General features: G+C 33.8%; 1 long non-coding RNA gene across 1 annotated transcript; it reads right to left on the bottom strand.

Annotated features, from left to right (window-relative positions):
- Positions 1-16,995: 16,995 nt before the first annotated feature.
- LOC108973638 lies at positions 16,996-18,205 on the bottom strand. The gene is made up of 2 exons (XR_001993742.1): positions 18,166-18,205; positions 16,996-17,150 (listed from the first exon to the last, which is right to left on the bottom strand). It is a non-coding gene; the product is annotated as an uncharacterized LOC108973638 (long non-coding RNA).
- Positions 18,206-25,072: the final 6,867 nt, after the last annotated feature.

Genomic DNA, 25,072 nt, shown 5'->3' with positions numbered 1-25,072 from the left:
AACGCAATAATAGGGGCACAAATGGAGCTACAAAACTACTAAGTTTTGTACCATCAAATTACTAAAGTTATATCACCCAAAATTGCTGGAAAATCGGTCAATTAATTTTGCTTAACATTATTTTATAATTAGTAGGCTTCAGTTTCAAAATGGTCTACCAGTGCAGAATGTACTTGTAAATTCACGATGATACTTTTAAGTTCGATTTCAACACCTGAAGAGATTTCGTGCATGTTGCCAGAATATGAAATGTTGGGTTACGTGAGAACTTGACACTTCCTTGCTTGTGGTATTTACTGTTTGCCGTAGTCTGTAGGCTATTTCAATAAAAGTTTGTGGCAATCAGCCTTTATATGCCCTCAGTCTTCATAAACGTTATATGATCATTCGGTATACATGAACTATGTTAACTTCATGTGGTATCCGACAACTTAATAGATAAATGAACGCGATGCACATTTCCGCATGATTATATAATAATATTCAACTATAAAAAACGGTAAGCACCTCCAAGTAAAAAAGTACCGGTATCGAAAACTATATTTATTATACTATTTTCTCCATTATACATTGCCTGACTTTCATTGTCAGGTGCTACTCACCAGCAGATGGTGCTGTAAGCTGGTTGGTGTCTCAGAAAACAAATGTTGCAGAACATCTTTTGAACAAATGTATCTTGACATTTACAAAATTACTTTCAACGGTTGAAGTTAAAAAAATAGTACGTTCTTCCGACTAAAGATGAGACTTTGTGATGATTAGATATAATTTAATTTGTACGCTAACTGTTTTTGACAATAAAAAATATCTTCGTTTAATATGCATATGTTAACAGAAAACGCTGTAATAAAAGTTATGAAAGTCGTCTTGTTATAATATTTACCTCATAGTGGAATTAACTTACACCTTTTTTGATTTGGGAAGTCGATAGCCAAATGAGTTCAGTTGCATTGCATTTAATTTATTTGTTGGCTTAAACTTTTTTCTTTGCAGCTGTGACAATGTGATAAATTCCCCAATGCTAACAGATGGCGCTATATCAGAGTCACACAGGTGGATATCGAGAAGATTAGTTTCAAATCTCTTCGGTGACGAGATTAACAAGTGTAATTTTGGTGTGACGAAATCTGGTAGATTAGTGAAATAATGTGCTCTACAGCTTAAATATCATCCCTAAGAGCTGGTCATAATATGGTATAAATGTCAGACTCTATTAGTATATATGTACATATGTAGTTATAATATCATACTAAAAGGCGATCCGAGTTAAAATACCAAACTAATTAACTTGTTTTGTGTCTTTTCTAAACTCTAAAATTGCCCAAATTATCAATCACTTGAAAGTATGATATCATAAAATAGGCGATATGGATATACATACATACATACATACATACGTATTGCTAGTCAGTGCTTGCATGAGCTTATTGTCAAAGGTCTTTGTTTTTATGTAGGCACCAGAACTAAAGAACTGAAAGCATATATTTTATTGTTAGTTCTACGCCACAAAAGACGCGGGTAAAGTTTCATAGCAGATGTTTACGATACCAAAAATGACGAGAGAGCTCGAGAGCCATTTTAAATTACTTTCTGATATGTAATGATTTTAAAGTGAAAGTGATCAAGATAGCTATCATTATAAAAATATCAAGGGAATGTGTTGCACATATTGTTCACGACTTCCGACTGAGTAGGCAATTGAGAAGTACTCGATGAGCAAAGCCCAAAGTCTATAAGTCACTCATTATTCCCAACCTGCTACATGATGAAGAGGCATGGACTATGACTATATATCTGATAAGTCGACGTTGCGAGTTTTCGAGAGAAAGTTTCTGCGAAAGATTTATGGTCCTTTCAGCGTTGGCCACACCGAATATCGCATTCGATGGAATGATGAGCTGTATGAGAAATACGAGGGCATTGATAAGCTCTGAGAAGTTTTCGACGCAGTACCCGCCGGGGGAAGCAGAGGAAGAGGAAGACCTCCACTTCGTTGAAAAAACAAAACCAGGTGGATAAGAACCTGGCTGCACTTGATTTCTCGAATTGTATCCAAATTGCGAAAAGAAGAAACGACAGAGAGCGCTATTGGTTACTCGGCTATAATCGTGTAAGCGTTGTTTACGTCGGTAAAGAATAAGAAAAAAATTAACAGGCCAATTGAAAAGTTTCTAACTTACCATAGTAAAACATGTTTTCTTTGACAAAATTCGTATTTTTATTCAACATACTTCCCTTCAAGTGTGATACACTTATTACAGCTTTCCAACTTTTCTATAACATTTTTGCAACTGCAAGTAATGGAAATTATACAATATTATAATTCTGTATTATCATATTCGTTTAATAATAATTGACAATAATTTAGTTAGCAAGTAATCTGATAGAGCTAATGATTACTTTCCTGTATCATTTCATGCTTTTCTTGCGGCAGAGATGTCGGAAAATGCTTATGAATGAATATTGCTTGATAAAATAAATATACAATTTTATCATGCTCATCAAATTTCAACCTTCAATAACTTTAACAAAAAAATTAGTTTTGACGAAATATTTACATCGTGAGGTATGCGTCTGGTTTCTCCCCTAATGAACTGCTAATTTTCAAAATAGGGAATTTTGCGATATTTTCCTCCACCACTTCACATGGTTCGACCCTAGTACGATTTGCCCTTCGACTCCATATAAGCATCAAGGTTAGGGCTGAGTAAAAATCACATGGATTTATTTCTAGTAGTGCTATCTACGTGTCAGGCCGGGAAATTTTTAATTCGCCTTTTATCTAACTGAAATATGTGACATTTATAATACATGTAAACACCAAGAAAAAACATTAACTCGCACTGAAGCTATAATATCCCTCACAAATAAAAAATTCCAGTCGTCAAAAAGTCGTTTGTATTTTTGAAAAGTTTGTTCGGATATTATAGTGTTGTTTTAGGCATTAATTTGTGTCAAAATATCTGTCACATTGTCCATACAAGCTCTTGGCTCCACAATAATCATGGCGTAACATATTTATTTTTTTGCGATTTTTTAATCCAAATATTCTTTTACCTTAACTAGTTTGGCCGTCTGAAAATGTGGTCTAGTCAAATAAATACTTTCGTTCTATGAAATATGACTCTTAATATAGAAGGTACGAGAATTTGTAGATTTCTATTAAAACTGCAACACTGATCGCAACTCGGTGGCCTTTACAAGTGGCGCTCCAATTCACACACGGTTATTTTATCAAGTATCAGGTAATGGAAAACAAATATTACTTCATCGAAAATATCAACCAGAAGAGCATATTTTACGAATCTCAATTGTATTACAATATAGCCGTCAATATTACAGAAATTGTTCTGCCACTCAGTATTAAGTGTGTGATAAGTCTTCTCTTTACTGAAGCCTACAGGGAATGATTTTCTTTATTAGAATTGGTGCTCAGGTGTTTTTCCTGGCAATCTTATCTCATTAGATATTTAACTAAAGAAATATATTTGCAATATTTCTGATGACGCACTGCAAGTTATTGTAAATAAAATCTCTATAGAAAATTTTAAATGATGAATCGACAAATACAATTGAGATATGATAAGATTATTATTTAATATTATCATATGTTTACCATAATGGTAATGAAAGAATAAGTTGATGGAAAAATTTCAAGTGCGTAGTTTTCCAACTTACATTTTAAATAGGTCAGCAAATGGAGTGATAGTTTTCAAAGAATTTTAGACACAATGAATTGAGACGAAAAGAAAAAATGGTTTTAAATTACGTTGTAAAGATACAAGTCCTCAAGGCTAATGCGGCTATAGGAACCAAACAAATATTTTGTTGGAAGAAACATGACATTTTTATTTATTTATTTTATTTATTAAATGAAAAATAATAATACAATTATTATCTTACAGAGTAAGAAGCACTAGCTGCCAGTGCTTACGACTTAAACATGATATTTGTTCATGGATATCTTAAGGACGAAAACCCTTATGGAACACAAAAAGCTTAAAAGCTTTAAAGAGGATCAAAGCTCTTATTCTTAAAGTTCTTTCGGTCTTTCTATTGAAGGCAAATAAACAAAAAATTGCGATTTCAGCTTTCTATACATTCGTTTTATACCTTGCTACATAGTACAATGGTTTTGTTCATCTTACAGTTGTTTGTATCAGCTGAAACTAATCGGTTAGATAAAGAGTATTTCATACACAATTGATCAGGATCGTCGATTCGTCCATCTTTGCAAACTGTGACTTGAGTCAAAATTAAATATCTCGATGAAACTGTGTAGACATGGTTTTTTTGGCGCCATGTGAAGATGGTATTGACGGAATAAAAACAGTGACACCTCTATAAAACGGCACTAATGCAAAACTTTTAAACTGATTTAACTAAGCTCTAGAATAATATAAAAAAACTGTAATTTGATAAAACAATTAGGAAAAGGCATCTGTAGTATGAAAATTTTGAACAAGCGGTGCGATCCCGGCTCCTATCAACTGCATTTTCTCAGAAATAATCTTATCTTCACTTTGAAAAAGTTGAAATGGTTGAGATTGGATTATAATCCCGTCCACTCCCAATATAACGGTTTTATTAAAAACTACTAAAAATGCGATAACGAACGAAAGGGCTTCATAAGAGCCGGTGTCACAATTGAACAAAATCCACGACCGCTCACCTTTAGGAAAAATTATACACAAGGTATGTTCCATAGTAAACAGGACTATAAAAAACAGAACAAATGTTTTTTTTTTGGCAAAATCAATTTATTTTATTCAAAATATTCCAAAAGCATTTCGAACGAGTGTTTTAGCTCGTTGGCCGGTATGACCGCCAATATGCCGGCCTCTTCGTCTGCATAACGCTTTCCTTTCATGGGCAAATGTGGTTTTCCGAAAAGGAACAATTCGCAAGGTGTCATATTTCGGCTGATTTTCGATGAATTCACGCACAGTTTCGATGGAATTTCCGGTGATTACGGATTTTGACTGGCCGATTTGTTGATCGTCCTTTATGTTCTCACGACCACTTTGAAACCGTGAAACGTTTCGGTAAAAGTTTTACCAATTCAAAAAAAAAATAAAAATTTAATCTTGGCTCTTTGTTCGAGGCTCATTTTAAACACTTCGATAAAGATAACAGATTCTAACGCACCAGTCAACATATAGTATAGATGGCGCTAGCAGGGGGCGCTGGATACAAAAAGTCCTGTTTGCTTCGGAACTCACCTTGTATCTAAGGAAATATTCAACCAATTTATGAAAAAATTTGGTAGACAACATTACCAGAACTGTTTCTTAAATCAAATGTAATTTAGTGCTGAATACCCGACATGAGTGCATTCCATTTATGATTTCGACGAAAACTAAAAGTTTAATTATTTCGCGATTATTTTTTTTCACAGTTGTTTGTTTCACTTAAAACTAATATAAGGTAGATATAGGGTATATACATAAATGATCAGGATGATGAGATTCGGGTGACTGTCTGTCTGTCCGTCCACGCAAACGATAACTTGAGTAAGAATTGAAACTTGGTGCATGTGTTCCTTAGCAAAGAAATTAGAACAAGCTCAAAACAAGTATGAAACTGTAATTAGGTACAGGGGATTGCAGTAGTAGGGACACCTCTCTACATAAAAAGTGCGATAAATCAATAACTAAATCCGTCGGAGGCATGAAATTTCACGCCCAGAATGATACAAGAGCGCTCTATAAGAGCCGGGGCCAAAATTGGATGATGCGCCTGGCCCCGCTCACATTTTGATAAAATAGCATATCTTTGGATCTACTTGACTAATTTCAACTAAAATTCGGTACATAAAATCATCCTGACGATCCCATGTTATATTCTGAAAATGGGCGCAATCGGACTACAAATGATTTTTTCACTTTTCAGTACACAAGTCAAGCACCAATGCATATATTCGGATAAAAATTTACACAAATAGCGCCCGTAAGGAATACCGTGAAAATGGCCAAAATCGAACCGTAACTGTTCAAGCCCCACATCCGAATATGTAGACAACAGTGCATATGACCGACTTTCTGCCGAAAATATCAGTTTATCTGGGCGACATGTAAACTTCCAGTTGACTTTATACGACATATATCGGCTTTCACATTATTTTAATGAAGATCTTCCCAGGCTTTGACCTGGCAAGTTGCGAGTGCATGAAATGTTCGGTTATGGCTGAACTTAGCCTTTCCTTCTTTACTTATCAGTATTATTGATTACAAAATTTTGAACAGCCTTCTACATACAATGGGGATTCTTTATCGGATAAATTTTTTTATACAACTATCAACTAAGTGGTGACCTTGAAAATTAAGTACATCCTCTGATATTTATTTATCAGTATTATTGATTACAATTTACTTATTAAACAGTCTTCTAAGGTTTCTATCTGTAAATTTGATTCAATTTTAAGCTTATAGCAGAACTTTACGAATAAATTGGCAGCGTGATGGAATTTTGTTGCGTAGCGCAATTTCATTGCAGACGATTGGTTTCACTTTAAAAATATATTTAGACTTTGTTAAGGCTTTTCGTTAAGACCGTTTCGTTAAAAAAGAACCGTTGCGTTAGGATTAAAATAATATGGTTTCTGTTTGTTTTATAAATCGGGTTTATTGTGTGTTTTATACATTATTACATTTCTACACCGAAAAATCTAAAAATTATTGTAGTATCTCAGGAACAGAGGTAGATCGATAATATTCCTCCATTCAGTCTCAAACTTGCAGCAAAATATCGAAAGTTCAGTTAAAATAAAAATTGTATAGTCTGTTAATAAATCGGTAGAGTCAATATTAACACTCAAGGGTAATTTATATGTTAAACGGTGTTTTTATATACACAGCTGATATTTCTACGGCTGAAAACGTGTTCAAGTGCAGTTAAAAATAACTTTTAGTTACGTTCGTTTAACAATTATGATAAAAGAAAGCCGCTGAAGAGGCATATTTTCCAAGAGGTGAAAAACATTCTTGCACTTTTACTCGGTAAATTTAAAAGCCCCAATAATCCCGTAGATAAGTTACGACACTAGTTCAAAAGTGCAAGTGTAGACTTACAAACACTTAAACGTTAAACAAGTGAGCCACTTATTTCTTATCATCTTTCAGTTATTTTTCTTAATAAACAAATTATTTAATTATTAATGTATACGTTAAATAGTGAATAAGAAGTGTAGTTTTCAAATAAAATTTTTTTTTCTTTCTTTTGATAGTATTTAATATTTACTTAAAATGTAATGATTCACAACCATCGACCACAGAAAATCGAATAATAACCCCGCTCAATCACTACATAACGGTGTTGTCTCCTCTTATGTACAGGGCGTACTCGCGACAATAGGTTTTGTAATTGAAGAGCACTTTTATGCAACCGAGTACTTTCAACTCTACAACAGCAACATATTTTCATTTATTAAGTTAAATTTCATATGTAACTGGTCGTATAGAGCCCCTCTGATTGCATGTCACTATACTTAAATATTTGATTGTTCTTATCGTTCTCCCTTCTTGCTTTATTTTTCGACATAATCTCAATTCAGTAGTGTCAAAGTTCTAACATGATTTTTTCATGCTAAGATCAGTATTCTAGATTAAAGTATACTTTTTTGCAGCGGTCTCACGGTCAGGCCATAAATTATTCAGCCCAAGTGGTATAAGTGATAATCAGCAGCGCTATGCCCACATATATACGAGTACATATATAATACATATGGGTCCGACAGACGAACACAACATAACAAGAAACAGGCGTCCCCACACACGTTTAAGCGTCTCTCAAAAGCGAGACTGCAAAGTAATGAGCATTGGACGATAAGCGCGAAAAAAATGTTCGAACACAAAACGACCGTGCTTGAGACGCAGTCCAATATATTCAAAACAAAAAACAACCTCAACATTGCACCCCATACATAACAGCACCTCGCACGCGCATTATAAAATACATAAAGTGCATACTAATTCGTTTTACAGTGATAAGGCCCCATCTTGACAGATCCATAAAAATATCGCGTGAATTGGAAAGTTTATGCCAATCATCTAACGACATAATAACAAAAACAATTCGACAAGTTGATTTATGATTTAATTAAGTGACCGATATTGTAAATAATGCGATTACTTATAAAATTTTACATACCCCATACATATTTATTTACATTTACGCGCAAGTTTGATATTTTTGCGGCGCCAATGTCGAATGTTTTTAAAAATGCTCATTAACAGCACTTTACGCTGAGCAACGCCCCTCTTTATTCTTATCTCACAATGCACAGTTAGTTTAACGCTTAGTACAATTTCATTACTTACATATGTACATAAATCAGTTTAATTCGACTTTAATTAGCCGTTATCTGCAATTGCATCGATCCAACCCCGATTACGAAGCAAATGACCAGTCAAAAACAAATATGAACACATCCTTGCGCACATAAATTTGACTTTGGAATTCAATAAATCCGTACGGCAATATATAATTATGAAATATTTGCAGTATTTTTCTATATTAATCAGAACAGAAATGTGCTTTTCTCCGTAGCTATTATCTCATAACGAAAACGGAAAAATATCACCTAGTACGTTAATTAAACAATTTGATTAGAAATGAACTCGACTCACCTTTTATTGTTTTCTATGGAAATATTTTTCTAAATACATATACGAGTATAGGGGGTTCATTTTATCAGCGGTCGTAAACCTCACCACGTGGGCTACAGATCTATATAAAGTTTTTCAGGTCAAGAGTGAATCTTAGGCTTAATCTTGGACCAATTTTTGCAGTTTACATTCTTAACCATGTGGACTACACCCGTGTATTATTTTTATACCGAAAAAGAAAACATAGGAGACACTATAATGTAATGTAAATGATAAGTGTGACTAGTTAGTAGATTTAGGCATGTTCGTATGTCTGCCCGTCTGTGTATCCGCAAACTAGTCGCTCAGTTTTTGAGACAGACTTTTCGGAATCGCCGATATCGAACATCTATAGCATTTGGTCGTCATATAAGCTGATTGATCCAACTCAAGTGCTTGTAAAACCTTTTTATTTGACAACGTATCGTCACGAAATTTGGCGCCATCGCCGAACGAACATATTGTACAGATCAGACTACTACATCATATAGTTGTCATGGAAAATGAATGATCAAATCAAGATAAATATCTTTTTATACTCTTTAATGTTATAAAACAAATGCACCTGTCAAGAGTATTATAGCTTCAGAGCAGCCGAAATTAATGGTTTTCCTTGTTTATGTTAATATTGCAAGGGCAGTTCGATAAGGTAATGATTTTTTTGTATAAAATATTAATAACTGACACCAGCACATTTGCCAGACTTCTAAGCAGTAATATCTTGCATTTAATGATTACAGGCTACGGTCAGAGCGGATCCATCTCTTCAACATCGTTAAAGTATCTTGTAGAACATTATTTTCCTAGTCATTATTTACTCAATTTAGTCATTCCTGGATATGTCCAATATTTCAAAAATATATTTATTTTTCGATTTTCATAGTACTTAACACATATAATGATCAAAGTAAGTAGTATCCGTTCAAGTCAAAACACAATCAATAAAATTCATAATTTTCTCAGAAAACTCAACAGACTCACACTCCTCTTGGCACATGGTAGAACGCTATTGACTTGTATTTCACCTGCTACGAGTGTGAGACCCTTGGTAATAGATATATTTGCATTTATTTAGGCACCATTCAACGGTTTTGGAAATTTAGTCTATATTATATATAGTCTGATTAACGTAATCAAACTGAAAACAAAATTCGAAAGTTCAAGAGTTAAAAAGGCATAGGAAAGGTCCTGTTTTTTACGTAGATTCTCGTAGAATGAAACAGAACTGATTCTAGTTTTTGTTTTTTTTTTTTTTTGTTTTTTTGTCTTAATATAAACACATGCTCTGCAATACTAAACTAATCAACTATTTACGCAGCTGCAATTTTTCAATTTTCGCTGAATTCACATTATTTAATACATTATATATAAAACAGATGAGCGTCTAAACATACTGACGCACAAAAAATATATTTTATTCTTTGTGTACAAAATTGTGCATTTTTTGCATTGAACGTCAAATGAAATTGCAGTTCGTACAAAAATTTTTGTAAATCTTGTAAAGATTGCTATAAAAGTTCGCTCGCCCTCTGAAGGTTAGTATGACTTAAATAAACGGTTTCAGATACGTCAATTAAGTCATTACTATAAGTATAGGTATATATGTATGTATGTAAATGGATGTGTATGTCTAATATTTAATCCAATGAACACTGAATTTCATTTACAATTCCTTCTGAATTTAGCGTATGGCATGAACTACACGATGATTTATGGATCCTAAAACGCTTCTAACAACAATGAATGAATGAATGAATGAATGTTAATGAGGAATGCACAGCGACCCTTGGTCTATTGTGCCCTCTCCTTACTCACATTGATTCACCTAGATTCAGCCCTTTAATGAAGTACAGTAGACTACTTTGGCGCGGCAATGCGATCCCTGAAACAACACTCTAAGGGCCTTAGATCTGCATCTACAGACTGCTGTGCAGTCAATCAACAGATGCTCCGGTGTTTCAGGCTCCCTGTCGCAGAAACGGCAGTTGGCGCAAGCTGAAAGGCCCATGCTGTGCAGATGCCTATTTAGCTTGCAGTGGCCAGTGTACTAGGCGACTAGCAGCCTGGGTTTGTTCCTGGGGAGGTTTACTATGATTTTAAACCTTTTCAAGCGGAAGCTCGCTGCCCGGACGTACCTGTATGACTCGTTGCCAATGTACAGGTACAATCTTCAACCTTTAATTTCTCCGATCTCATCCATTTTGCTGCTTACGACGCGCCAGGACAAGATGCTTAGTCCCCGGTTCTGGTTTTTCACCAGACCCAAGGTGAACTCAAAGGGCTTGTCTCCGCACCGAGGGAGGAACATCGTCATGCTATGCATGATTTTCAAATCTTCCGCCCTCTTCGCGCAAAGGACAGGGCCCTTCCAGCCTCCCAGCTTTTTAGCGTACTCTTTGAGCCAGTCGACGGACGCCTTATCCAGGGGTGCCGAGTATGCCCTGCGCCTAAGCCCCTGCACTGCGGCAAGGTGCCTACCATTCGCAGAAGTCTTACAACAAACAAAGCTTCCTATATCTACTGTGGGCGTAAATTATTATAGCATAACATCTAGTAGTAGTAATCGGTGTAACATACATAGCTACAATAACAAGGTGCTTCATATTTTTCACTGTCTAATTGGAAGACATTGAAGAAAACTGGGAAAACCATAATGACTATTGTAGAAGCTGTCAGGAGGAAAAAGAGGAAGAGGAATATCTACTAAGCGAATTCAAGCGTTTTTTTTTTTTTTTGTAATTTTAACATCAGAGCGGATATTTCTATGTATGTATTTTAAATGCGTTTTTATACTCTTGCCACCTGTTGCTACAGAGTGTTACAGTTTTGTTCACCTAACGATTATACGTATCGCCTAAAAATAATCGAGATAGATATAAGGCTATATAAATGATCAGGATGATGAGAAAAGTTGAAACTTGGTATGTGGGTTTCATAGTACAAAAAAATTAGCCGAAAACACATAAAGTGCCATAACTAAGCATTAAATTAAGATATAAAACTGTTAATGTATAAACTGTAAAAAACCGGTTACTACTCACACCTGTTTAAATGTAAGGTTCAAAACTACTAAAAGCAAATCAATAACTAATTACGCCAGAAATGTTGAATTTTTACCTCCGAGATAGTATTAGAAGTCTCTATGGGAGTTGGCCGAATATGTGGATATAATCCTCTGATTGACATTTTATACTTTAAGGTTTTTTCCAGGCATTGATTCCTCCAAGCTGCAAGAGAATAAAATGTTCGGTTGCCCCCGAACTTATTTTACAATTTTTACTGCAAATTTATTATTCTTAAGGGTTATTAAGACAACAATAAAAAATTATTACATTGTCAAATACAATTCGTTTGGAAAAAGGTTTCTTCACGTATGAATGTGTTGCCTTATTTCAAAATATCACTTCCTTCCTTAAGGGGGTATTTTCAAAATATGCTTTATTTTCTAAAGTAGATGTCGAGGTTCGTACTTCTTTGACAAGGCGGATAGATTCTTTTATTTCTACACCTCGGGTTTCGAGTCCTACAATAAGGATTGTAAGCCTTCAAAATTAAAGTAAGTTAAATGTTCTAACAATATTTCATCAACACTTTGCCTTTAAAAATACTTTTTTCATATTTGAAGTGGAACCCTTAACAGTAAAAAACTGTGTCCACACAAACTCTCCTAGTCTATGTATGTAATCCATGCGAAAGGCATGTGAAATGCGTCATCTTAGGGAATACAACTTGAATAGCATTAGCAGCAGCCAGCAAATATGATCCTGCATCCGTAACAATTAGTGGGACTTTGTTGTATTGAATACCTGCACTGAAATTGGTCGCAATAGATAGTATACGAACTAGTAAGTGGACGTCCTGAATTGAGTCTACAGCGGTAGCATTGGCAGCATCAACAGTTGCAACATTGAATAAATAACTTCATCAATACTACGAGAATAAAGTTCATGACCAGCCATTGCTATAGGTCTGTTGTATCATCTATAGATATCCAAATATAATTATTGGTAGCTTTTGTTCTTAGCTCGGTTAAGACTTTGTTGTACAGAAGAGGCTCTAAACTCTGCCGCAACTTTGATTCACAGGGAATTTGATATAAGTATATTTATATCGGTATATTTTGAAAAATAAAAATAAACAAATACTAGGATTGGTGATTTCGCGGTGCACTCGCTTGCGGGTTTTCGCTTTTCTACAGAGCATTTACAAAATGTCCATAACAGCACAGAGAGCGATCCCACCCAAATGCGCCCGGAAACTGGATTACTATTCAACTCACGTACTCAAAACTTGTTTGGTGATCAGCTGATCGATAGCTAAGCTTAAACACTTTACCAGATGTTTTGCAAAAATAGACGCTTTATATTGCTGCCAGAAAAAATTATATATCAATTGAATAGAACAGTTTGTGTAAACTAAATTGGGATTTCCCTTTTGTTTTCGGTTACAATGCTTTAATATTCAAAATGTTTGAAACATGCTTTTAAGCGAAATTTTAATTAACATCGGAAAGGAAGAAAAAGTTTTAAAATACTATTGTGTAAAGGAATACTTAATTTAGAATCCCAAGAAGAAAAAAAAGTTATTTTTGATCTAACTCTTACTTTTCAGAATGGATTTGGTAACTAGGGTTCCATATAACAGAGTAATATTCCAACGTACTATTAGTAAGTTTCTAACTAAAGTTGTAAAAAGTATTATAGTAACTTACGGATCTCTAAATTCTTTAGACCGACGTTTAACAAAATTAAGAATACCAACACTTGCTATCAAAAGGCTAAAATTAAACATAAGGTGCATGGTAACTACCAAATCAACAAAGGTAAAAACTTTTTCTAATAAATAATATTTTATTACATGAGGAGAGGGAAACTGAGATCTAGGACATCTTCGAACATTTTTGAGATTCAATGTCAAATTATTTCTGTCACTCCAAACAACCAAATTGTTTAAGTCTGTTTGCACCAGACAACTATTATCAATTAAAGTGTTTGACTTAAAAAGTATATATATAAGAAGTATATATATAAGTATATATAAAATATTTGAGAATTCTAGGATAGAAGAGATATCGTAAATATTGTGCGGAACGCCTGAGGAGACAATAATTGAATGTGAAAGAGTATCCTCAAATATACCTCGTTGTGTTCTATAAGAAATATCAGAACATACCCATTGAAGAAATTTTGGTTGCAAGAAGAATTTTGGTTCAAGCTTATTTAAAAGGGTCAAGAGTAAATCTCTTTGCTAAAGTTAGTGTGTAGCGTACTTGTGTTCCCTAAAACCAAAAGATTACAAATTCAAGGACAATTGTTAAAGCAGATTTCCATTTACGAAATGAGAAAAAGAAATTAATGGAGACATTGATAAGTTATATGGTCTACAATGATAGCTTCACATAGCTGATAGTTTTTCAATACCCTTATAGTTTTCAATATTTGACTTAAATCCACTTTTATTCAAAATAGCAAATATATATAATCGGCATTACTTCTCGGGAGCATAAAGGTTGAGGTTCGTAATTAAAAGGTGGTTTAGTTATTTAAATTAGGTAAAATGTCTTCTACAGTAACAATGGGCGCGTTTATTGAAGTATTCGTACAGAGCACGTGCTGATAGGAGAATATTTTAGGAGAAGTAGTATATTATTTTGATTTGAAAAATTCTATTAACTTCTTCTTCTTGATTGGCGTAGACACCGCTTACGCGATTATAGYCGAGTTAACAACAGCGCGCCAGTCGTTTCTTCTTTTCKCTACGTGGCGMMAATTAGATATTCCAAGTGAAGCCAGGTCCTTCTCCACTTGGGCCTTCCAATGGAGTGGAGGTCTTCCTCTTCCTCTGCTTCCCCCGGCGGGTACTGCGTCGAATACTTTCAGAGCTGGAGCGTTTTCGTCCATCCGGACAACATGACCGAGCCAGCGTAGCCGCTGTCTTTTACTAAATTCTATTAACATATAGGAAATAATATTATAAACACATTAAGTGATAGATTTGTATTTCGTCGCGGATGGAAATTTGAAAATTCTGCTTTTGGAGCTGGTTCAGAGAGGGAATTTTAATCTCGGGGGTATCATAATAGATCTCCCGTACTCTTAGGCCTGTTAGGGTTTTAACGGGGTGGGGGCAGTTGCAACATGAATCCATCAGTCATGTGTGATGAGTGTCATCCCATCATCCACCGTACAGATGTCAGAATGCCGGAACCACCAGACAGTTCTATCAAATCCTGTATAGCTAATCCTAATCAAAAACCCGTTCCAAAGCTAAGGTTGTCCAGGAGCTGAAAGGTCGTGAAGCCCCAGGTCATTTAGCGTTGCCAAGGATGCTCCAACTTGGAGGTGACCTACACTATATCCCCAGAAGATATGTTGAAAGCTTTTTTAGAGCGGCATCGAAGCCTTGCGGAAGGATAAGAAACAGAATTTTTTGGCAGAATCTCTCCATCCATCAAGCGACAAGGTAGCAGTAGATGGTCTACTTCAAGGCAGCTTCCTTTAGAAAAGTATGCTTTGGAATATTACGAACTATACATACCTTGGGCTTACTGGCAGTGCGCTCCAGACTAGTAAAAGCGTGTCTAACTTCCTTGCCCATAGCATCAAGCTACTTTGTCATTCGACATATTTCGATGCCCATCAAAACGGATTGACCGAAAATTGCAAAGCCGATGAGTTTGATATATGTACGCCCTTACCTCGATATCATCAGATTGGGAACAGAGTCGATACTCCATTATCCTCTTGCGCTTTAGTGCTGGATCTATAGGCATGTTATTGATGACTGGCAAGCAATGTTCAACAACCAGATTTGATTGTGCATTTCCGATATCATTCAGGTCTACAATTGGCCTTAAGAGGTTCTCTGGAGTACTTGTTTCTGTATGAAAATGAAATAATCTGGGCCCGAATCGATTCAGTCATGAGTGAGCAAGTAATCATATCAAGTGCACTCGATACGAAACGAATAGAAATTTTATGAAATAACTTCTCTAGTCTAACTCTAAATGACATTTTTGAATACATTGAAGTACGATACTAAACAAAATAAAAAAAGTATTTGAATTGGAATTGAACGTAAATATTCAATGTACGTTTATACAATATGTGTAATAAAGTGTATATAAATTTACTAAATTTAATTTTTGCATACAATAAAATGAGCCCTAACGTGTTTTTTTATACATATAATATAACTACTGCTATACTATATTATATAAAATAAATGTGTACAAACGAATTAGTGAAGTGTTAATGGATATAAAAATGCAAAATTAATTCTATATCGAGAAAATACATACTTCAAATAGTGGTAATTTTTAACTTTAAACGCGAATATCTCGAAAACTATAAGCTTCCTGCTTAACTATAATATATATGTTTAACTATATAAATTCCTGATCTGGAGAATCTATCCATATTCATTTTATTCCCGAAATCCTGGGACGGTATACTAAAGTCTTCCCAAAAGCATCACCAAATGGCCATAAGGTTCAGGATTCGTGATAGAAGTATGGCGCTTCTTGAAGCAGCGTAAGAAATTTTTTACTTATACCATTTGCTTGGTATAGATATTATTTTAAATCATTTACGGATTCAGGAAGCGGTTTAAACTGACCAAAGACGAATTTACTTTCATCCTATCGGAAATAAAATTTATCAAGCGCAGTACTGAAAAGGTTGCAAAGTTCGGCAATGTATTATATGTGCAGCGTTGCATAACATCTGTATACAATTTAAAAATTCAACTTATTGCAGATATTTTGTAAATGAAAATTATAATACAGAAATAGGTAGAGAAATGAGAGTCAATTAACTAAATTGGTCATCAAAGAGATCATATTATGCTGTATTTAGATAATAATTAAATTAAACTACATTTGAATACATATTTTGTGTTAACAAATATATTTTCAATAAAAACAGGAACTTGGAATTATATGTTAGTTTCATAATATATAATCTCTTTAAAATATCAAGCTCATAGGTTTTAATCTGCAACTCTACAGCTTTTATTTGCATATCTGCTTTATGTACCTCTTCGTACATTTCTCAAGATTTTTCGTTTCTCAAGACTTTTACTTCTACTGCAACATCTATCCCCGTAGCTTGGAGGAGTTGCTCTTCTGCTACAGTTACAGTTTGTTTCAAGGCTTTGTTGAATGAAATGTTCTCTTTTGTATTGTGCTTTTGATACAAATTGCAAATACCTATTTTTACGTGTACAAATTTTTGTGACGCATATTTATTTTGTTTACATTTGTCCTTAAGGAAGTATTCTGGTCTAGACGCATGAGTTTTTTGACATTTTTTAAACTAAGATAAAAAAAAATGAAAAAGATTTTACCATCCATTTTTAATACTTTTTTTTATTAAAATTTTATTAATATAAAAAAAAATTCAAAAACAACCCCCAAATTCGTCGAGATACGGTCCGGTGGAGTGGGGGCTTCAAAAAAACAAAACGGTGCGTCCTGGTTGACGTGATTTCAACCCTTGTAGAGATCTAAAACACAAAAAACAAGAAGATTCTTCATTAGTAAGGATGTCGTTATCGGGTTGACCATTTTCGAAAAAAAATGAAAATAACAAACTGGCGTGAAAAAAGTTTCACCCGATTTATTCGACCTTTCGAATTTTTTAAAAATACTATGATAAAATTCAAATGGAAATCCAAGGCAGACACGATAGAGCATTGCATAAAGAAGATATATACCAAATTTCAAGGGAATCGGTTCAGTAGAACTTGAGATATCATGTCAACCACATCAAAAAAGTAGTTTCGAGAAAAACGCGCTTAAAGTTTAGAAGACAATTCTAGTGAACACGGATATCAACACTATCATTTTAAGTATCAGAAGTAATCTGTCATAATGTAACGGTCCAACCTTGATACCAATTAAACTTTTGATCCTTGTGGAACATTTTTCTCTGTTTCTCACCATAATTATCTTAAATACCCAAAAATGTATCGAAATGATGGTTATATCGAATGATTGAATATTCTTTCCAGAACAGTCAAAATTTTGTTAAAATCTGTATTTTTTGATGAATTTCCGCAATTGAGGACCAACAAAGAGTTCACTTTTCATACTAAGTTCGTAATTTTTTACAAATGTAACGAAAACAATCTTTTCACGTTCATTTTGAAAAAATAATAGATGTCTCACCCACTTATTCACATTCCCGAATTTTTTGCCGACATCACGGTTTCTGGGTAGCTCAAGCGAATAACTTTTTAACCAAATGAGAAATTTCCATTGGCACAAAAATCTGGATATTTTGTAGATTGTAAATCTAGATATCTCCAAGTTTGATTTTTAGTAAAAATTAATAATAAATGTGCGCAGAACCCCAATAATGAATGGATAACTAATTTTTAACTAACAACAAGCCGATATTTATCAAAATATGAGATATGTAATAATTTTAAAAACAAAAGCACATTCAATATTTTCATAAATAAGGACGTAATATTTGTTCTTAGCAGAATGTTCAAATTTCATACACATTTGTCATACTTCAAACATCGGCCACATATTCTTATGCTTTAAAGTTTTCATTATCAGCGCTTTTTGACAGTCGTATTGAGTCAAGGTTGCCCGCTAAATGACTGAACGGAATTGTAATTGACAATTTGTCTCACAAATAATTACAGTTATTATTTATTATTCTTTATGCGTATACATAGAAGCGTCGAGTGAAACTACGTTTGACAGTTTATAAGTAACAAATCATTTACTTGATACCCATATCCATACATACATATATATGTATGAGTAAGGTCGACATTTCCATTTATAAAATGTCTACAGATTTATAAACGTAAATACAATCATTTCAAAGCCAATACATACATACATATGTGTATATTTACATGAATATAAATAAATATTTTTTATACGCTAGTAGCTTAGCAGGTGCTTTTAAATGTTCATAACTACTTCCGAGTTATAAAAGCGCCAATTGCTCAAGTGCCGGCTAATTCGAATGCAATTTTCGATATTTGCATTATTTGTCTATACATTTGTGCATGTGTTCATGTCTAAGACTCATAATAAGTCAATAGTATAAAATAGATAATGTCGAAACTCACATGCCTACAAATGTGTACGCAAAAATGCACATACACATATGCACACATGTATATATATTTATGTATATTAGTAAGAATACATGCGAATGTATTCTTCATATAAGTTATAGAGCAACTGCATTACAAATATACAACTGTATATTCTAAAGCAGGTACTTGAACCATTATAATTACCTGAAGTAAGCAATAGCTCAATATTTCACAGTCATAGTTTTACTACATTGTAGCTGTTAGATAAGGGTTTAAGACTGTTTTGCATTCTTGTTTTACGTGTGAAAATAAAATCCGTAAATAATTCCCGTCTGAAGTGTGCATATCATGGTTTCTGAATGGTTAAGGGGTTATATGGGTGTAGGGGATTCAAAAAATAGAACTTTTTTTTTTGTCTTATTAAATTCTACAATTCATCTAAGATATTTTTATAAGTTTAAAGTTGATCCGAGTAATAGTTTCGCATAATTTGTGCGCTCGAAGCTAGCTATCAAAGGGCGCCGTCTTTAAACACGTTTTTCTCGAAACTGTTTGTTTGAAGTCTGCTCGGAAACTACTCAGCTGTTCTTCATGAAATTTTACACACGCCTTTGAGATACAATTGGTTTCTGAATTAAAGACTTGAACGAAAGATTTTTTAGATTATAACTATTTGAAAAAAATATCGCGAAATTTTCATTGACATTCTTATTTTAGAATTCAGAATTCAAATTTCGGAATATCATTTCTTATATGAGAAAAAATTTGCTTAAAAAAACGTTGTTTTTTGCCCGTTGAACCCCATGTAACGCCTTAATACTTGTAGGACTATTCAGTAAGGGACAGAGATGTTAGTTTAGTTGAACGAAGGAAATATGAAAATATTTATAACGATTTTTCTATTACTTTCCATAAATGCTGTGATTCAAAAGTGAAGACTATTCTTATTTTAATTGCTAAAAGCTAGAATGAAATTTTTTGTAATAATATCAAAGTAAAGAGTGTGGTTTTGGGAACACCATACACGCATAAGATATGGTAGCGTAAGATGAAAATAGTTGTAGTTTTTCTTATATTACTTAAATATGTCCATGAAACTGTGTATCCTTCTGGTTCCTTATCTGTAGCTTCAGAACTACAGCGATACATGAATAAACTTTAAACAAAGAAATTTCCATGTCTGTTCCATTAAAAATGAACAATTGCAAAATTTTGAGTCCAACTGAAGTGGTGCATTCATTGCGATCAATGTCCACTTAATTGAGGTGAAATATTTTCTTCTTAATACACTTCTTATTAGAAGTACCTAAGCCTTCAAAGTTCGCACTAAGTATGAAAATATGATTGATTATACATATGATTTTCTAAGGTTTATAACGAAACGTGATTACTTAAAACAACTTAATTAAACTCGTAATTCAAGGGTGATTAGATAACGAATTTCACGCTTAATCTATCGGAGACTATATGACTTAATATTTAGATAACTTTATAAGGAGCTTTAATACGATATGGGAAAATAATATCTGCTTATTTTTACAATTTAAAACTGATCGCAATATTTGCGATAGAGTATAACGGTTTTGTTAACGGTTATTTGTCTCACCTCAAACTAATGAAGTATGATACAGAGTTATATAAGTTAAAAAACGTTCACTTAGTTTTTATAACAAGAATGTTTTTCGGGAGCTATGCTCCTTTATTGAATTTCGCTTAAGAACTAAAGTTTACAATTAATTATACTTAACTCTAGACCTATGTTTGCCGCTGCAACGGGTAGGGAGCTTGCTGACGCTGCCCTTCCCACAGGTGCCCACTACACGTGTCGCACTCTCAGCGATTTAGTGGTGTCATATTATATTGCTATTTTGCATATGATATTAATGCATCATATGATACTTTTTGAATGTGTCGGATGCTAACTAGTCCCCCCTTGAAATTCCACGTCCACGTTTGAATCTTTTGGTGTATTGAAAATTTGGTTGAGTCCCTTCTATTGCCGGTTGTGGCAGTTTAATGGGTTCATCTTTTTTTATTTCATCAGCAGATTCCTCCCGAAAATTAAGGCGTTGACTATTAAAATGACGATTAGTTTGCTGCTTCTAACAGACTTAGTTCTTTCGTATTGTTAAATTTAAGCTGTTTCAGCATCTCTAGCGAGAGGAATTCTTCTATGTTGAGTGGTACGGATGACGGTTGTAGAATGGCTGGTAGTGGTTAACTTGCCGTTCTTTCTTCATTATATAACTTTTTCCCGTTGATAACAATGGTTACGTTGGTATAAAAAATGATGAATTTCCCGTTTAAAAATGTAATTTCGTTGTTTATTGAAATTTCTCCGTTGCACCTATTTAGTAGTATTATTCCGGGTCGCATTTCCTCTAGGTTGGGATATGTTGGTTGTTGACCTCCGTGCAGTTTGGCAAACTACTTTTTAAAATATTATTTACACAAGTATCATTACTTAAATCTACTACATTATTGCTTAAGCATATTTGTAGGGAATTGTATTTCTTACAATAATTTTCTATTCCATAAATTCCCTTTTCGCAGTTTAAAATTGTATTGAAATTGATTTTATTGATTCTCTCATTATTTTTTACTGCCATAATAACTAAAGTTTCATAAATTATGTGCGGTTGGGAGGCTCACAATATAAATTATTATTTTGTCTTTAGTTGCAATTTTTACTTCGGGAAACTCGAGTGCTTCGTCTAAATTTACATATAGAATATTGTCGTTGTCTATTACTTCTTTCACAATATTTATTTCTTCATTCGATAAAATAAAAGAATTTATTATGTTGGCTTTTGCGTATGTAATATTTAAAATTTCTTCCTTAATTATTTCTAATTTGTATTTTAGCTGTGAAAATGCTTCAATTTCCAAACATTTTTCATTTTGCATGGTTTTAATTATATTACTTTTAATATTTGTTATCTCACTAATTTTGCCTATTGTAAGTTTGTTAATTAATACCTGATTATTGTTATTTTGAACGACATTATTTATTTTATTCGAAATTATTTCGTAGTCTTCGTGATCTGGACTTCCTGCAATCCATTTCCATGCGCTACCCAGGAAATTTATTGATCTTTTTATTTTGTTTTCTACTTTCTGATTGTTAAGTTGGCCTCTTATCTGTGTTATCAAGTGGAATATGAAGAGATAGTGGTCAAGTGGTTCCGTATATTTTTCTATGTCAATTTCGTGTATTATCCTAAATGTTCCTGTCTGTAGTCTAGCCGTTCCCTTTTCTATTGTTATTAATTGGGAGTTTGAGTAGTCAAGGATCTAAACTTCCGCCAGGCATAGCGGTCGTAATATTCTGGAAAAGAATGTCAGTACATATTTTGTTACGTATTCTACCTTTGTGTATTATATGTCCTTTTTCGGTTAACACGGTACTATTTCCATTCTCCTTAACTATTTCCTTACTGTAGGGTTTACTTAACTTAGTTCCTAACCTCCCATTTTTCTTTTACAAATATTATTTGTCCTGGTAGATATGATTCATTTCTTTCTTATTTTTATTATGGTATTCAATATCCTTTCTTTGTTTCTCAACTAATTTTTCTAGGTTGCTTTGTCTAGTTCTTTCAATGTCCTCGGGGGTAAATATAATACTTCTATGAAAAAATAGGTCTGCTGGTATTTTAAGTGTAGTGGAATCAACTGAATGATTATACTCAGATACTGCTCTTTCTAAAAGTTCTTCAAAATTTCTGTGTCCACCGTTTTCTTTTATGCAGCGCATTATTTCGATTAATGTAGAGTGGAACCTTTCCACTTGTCCTTTAGCTTGGCTTTTGTATGGAGGAGTAGTGTAAACTTCTATTCCTAACTCGTCTTTCATCATAAATTTTAAAGAGGCTGAATTTAAAGATGCCTCATTGTCGATAACTATTAATTTTGGTACTGCGAAGAAAAATATACTATCTCTTAAAGGTTTCTTGACGTCTTCTATTCCTCTGCTATTTAGGCTTTTTGTTACTGCGCGTTTTGTAAATTTGTCTAAGGCTGTCATTACTATTTTTCCTTCTGTTAAGAATATATCGATATGAACTGTGTGCCCTGGATATGTTAGTAATGGAGTTTCTGCAATTTTCGGTTGATTGGGATGTCTCTCGCACATATTTTTTTTACAAACGGTTATCTGTCTATGAACCTTTGGAAGAATTACTTTAAATTGATATGAAGATATTTCGTCAATCTTGAAAAAAATTTTGATTTTTCAAAACATTAATTGGAACTTCTGTACAAGGGATTAAATTATGACATGAGCTTTCATCGCTATGAATCGTAGGTGTGAGTGAGTTTATTTGTGTTGGTATCCTTGAAAGGGCGTCTGCAACTACATTTGTTTTACCAGGTTTGTAAGTTAGTTCGTATTTATATTCTTCTAAAATGGTTTCCATTGCTTCATTTTACTATTAGTGTTCTTATGGCTTAAGACATAGATAAGAGGTTGATGATCGGTGATAATTTTAGCTTTTTTCTGAACCGTAGAGGAAATTTCTAAGTGAATTAAGTGACCATTACCAGTATTATACCAAGCATTTCTTTCTCATTGGTGGCATAATGTTCTTCGGCCTTACTTAGAGTTCTCGATATGAAAGTAATTAGTCTACCGTCTTGCGATAGGACGGCACCTAATTCGAAATCTGAGTCGTTTGTTCAAAATCTTTATCGAAATTTGGATGCGCTAAAACTATATCCTTGGATACTAAAGTATTTTTTATTTTATTAAACGCTTTTAAAGCCTCGTTGTCTAATTCTACTTCTATTTTTTTTGAGTTCCGTTTGGAGCCATGACTGGCTTCTCCTCTTAATAGTGCTGTTAATGGTTTAGCTACTTTTGCGTAATCCTGGATAAATCATCGGTAGTAACCTGACATATCTAGGAAGGATCTTAATTCTTTGAGAGTTTGTGAAACTGGAAATTTAGCTACCGTGGTTGGTTTTTATCCCATTGAACTGATCACATATGCAAACAACTCTTCTTCTTCTTTAGCAAATGTACATTTGTCTAACTGGATTTTCATGTTTTTCTAAGGTTTAAAATACTAATTCTATATTATATTTCTAAAATGTTCTTCATTGTTTTTCCAAAATTTCACTAGTTGGCGCTGAGAGCGCGTAGGTCTATTCGTCGCATCGGGTCATGCTATACCTTTTTGGAAAGCTCATTTGATTGATTGTCGTTTCTTTTAAGTCGTTCGTGAGTTATAGCGTBGCAAACATGGAGCAAAATAAAGAGAAAATACGGCATATTTTACAGTACTACTACGATAAAGGCAATAATGCATCTCAAGCCGCCAATAAAATTTGTGCAGTTTATGGACCCGATACAGTTTCCATTTCCACCGCACAACGATGGTTTCAACGTTTTCGTTCTGGTGTAGAGGTGGTCGAAGATGCGCCACGCTCCGGAAGGCCTGTCGTCGAAAATTGCGATAAAATCGCTGAATTGGTCGAAAGAGACCAGCATAATAGCAGCCGTAGCATCGGTCAAGCGCTGGGCATGAGTTTTATTTTTTTTATGAACAATTGAAAATTCAATAAAAAAAAAAATACCGCAAGGCTTTTTTGACATCATCGATGTAAAAATAGCATCTTATTCATATATGTTCGTATATGTTGACTAAGGATACCGTCTAGTGCTCTTTGGAATGTGATGGGAGCATTTTTTAGACCGAAGGGTAAGCGAAGGAATTCATATATTCCGTTGTCGCGAAGTGGAATCTGATGGAACCCACTTTTTAAGTCAATAACAGTAAATAGTTTATTGTTTCCCAGATTTGCAGGGACTTCGTTAATTTCTGGTATATGATGTTTATGTGGAATCGTAACTGAATTGAGTTTACGATAATGTACGACCATTCGATACTTTTTTTCGCCAGAGGCATCTGACTTTTTGTTAACTATCCATATTGGGGAGTTATACGGAGATTTCGATCTCCTTATTATTCCGATATCTACGAGCTCTTTAATTTCGATTTCGTATTTTAATGCCATCGGATACGGGTTTGGCTTGGAGTAGACAGGCGTTTTGGGTTGTTGTTGAGTTTTTCATCAGGATCGGAGAAAAGGTTTGGGCATTTATCAATAATATTATTAATTTTGTTTTGTTGTTGTAATGAAAAATGTGGAATATTGATTGACTTATTATTTACTTCGTGTACTCGTAATACTCGTTGTTTTAACATTATATTTATACTTTGACAAATTGTCATTAAATGTTTATCGGTATGAATAATTGCTTTTAAATCTTTAAGTGCGTCGTTGCATGTTATGTCGTGGAGCGACCTTAGAGTTGGTAATGTGAAAAATATAATTTTCCCTACTGTTGGACCTACTCT

The sequence above is a fragment of the Bactrocera latifrons genome, unplaced genomic scaffold (assembly GCF_001853355.1).
Source record: "Bactrocera latifrons isolate USDA-ARS-PBARC rearing strain unplaced genomic scaffold, ASM185335v1 scaffold_497, whole genome shotgun sequence".
Lineage (NCBI taxonomy): Eukaryota > Metazoa > Arthropoda > Insecta > Diptera > Tephritidae > Bactrocera > Bactrocera latifrons.
The sequence above is the reverse complement of the archived record's forward strand: the minus strand, read 5'-3'. Positions and strand labels throughout refer to the sequence as shown.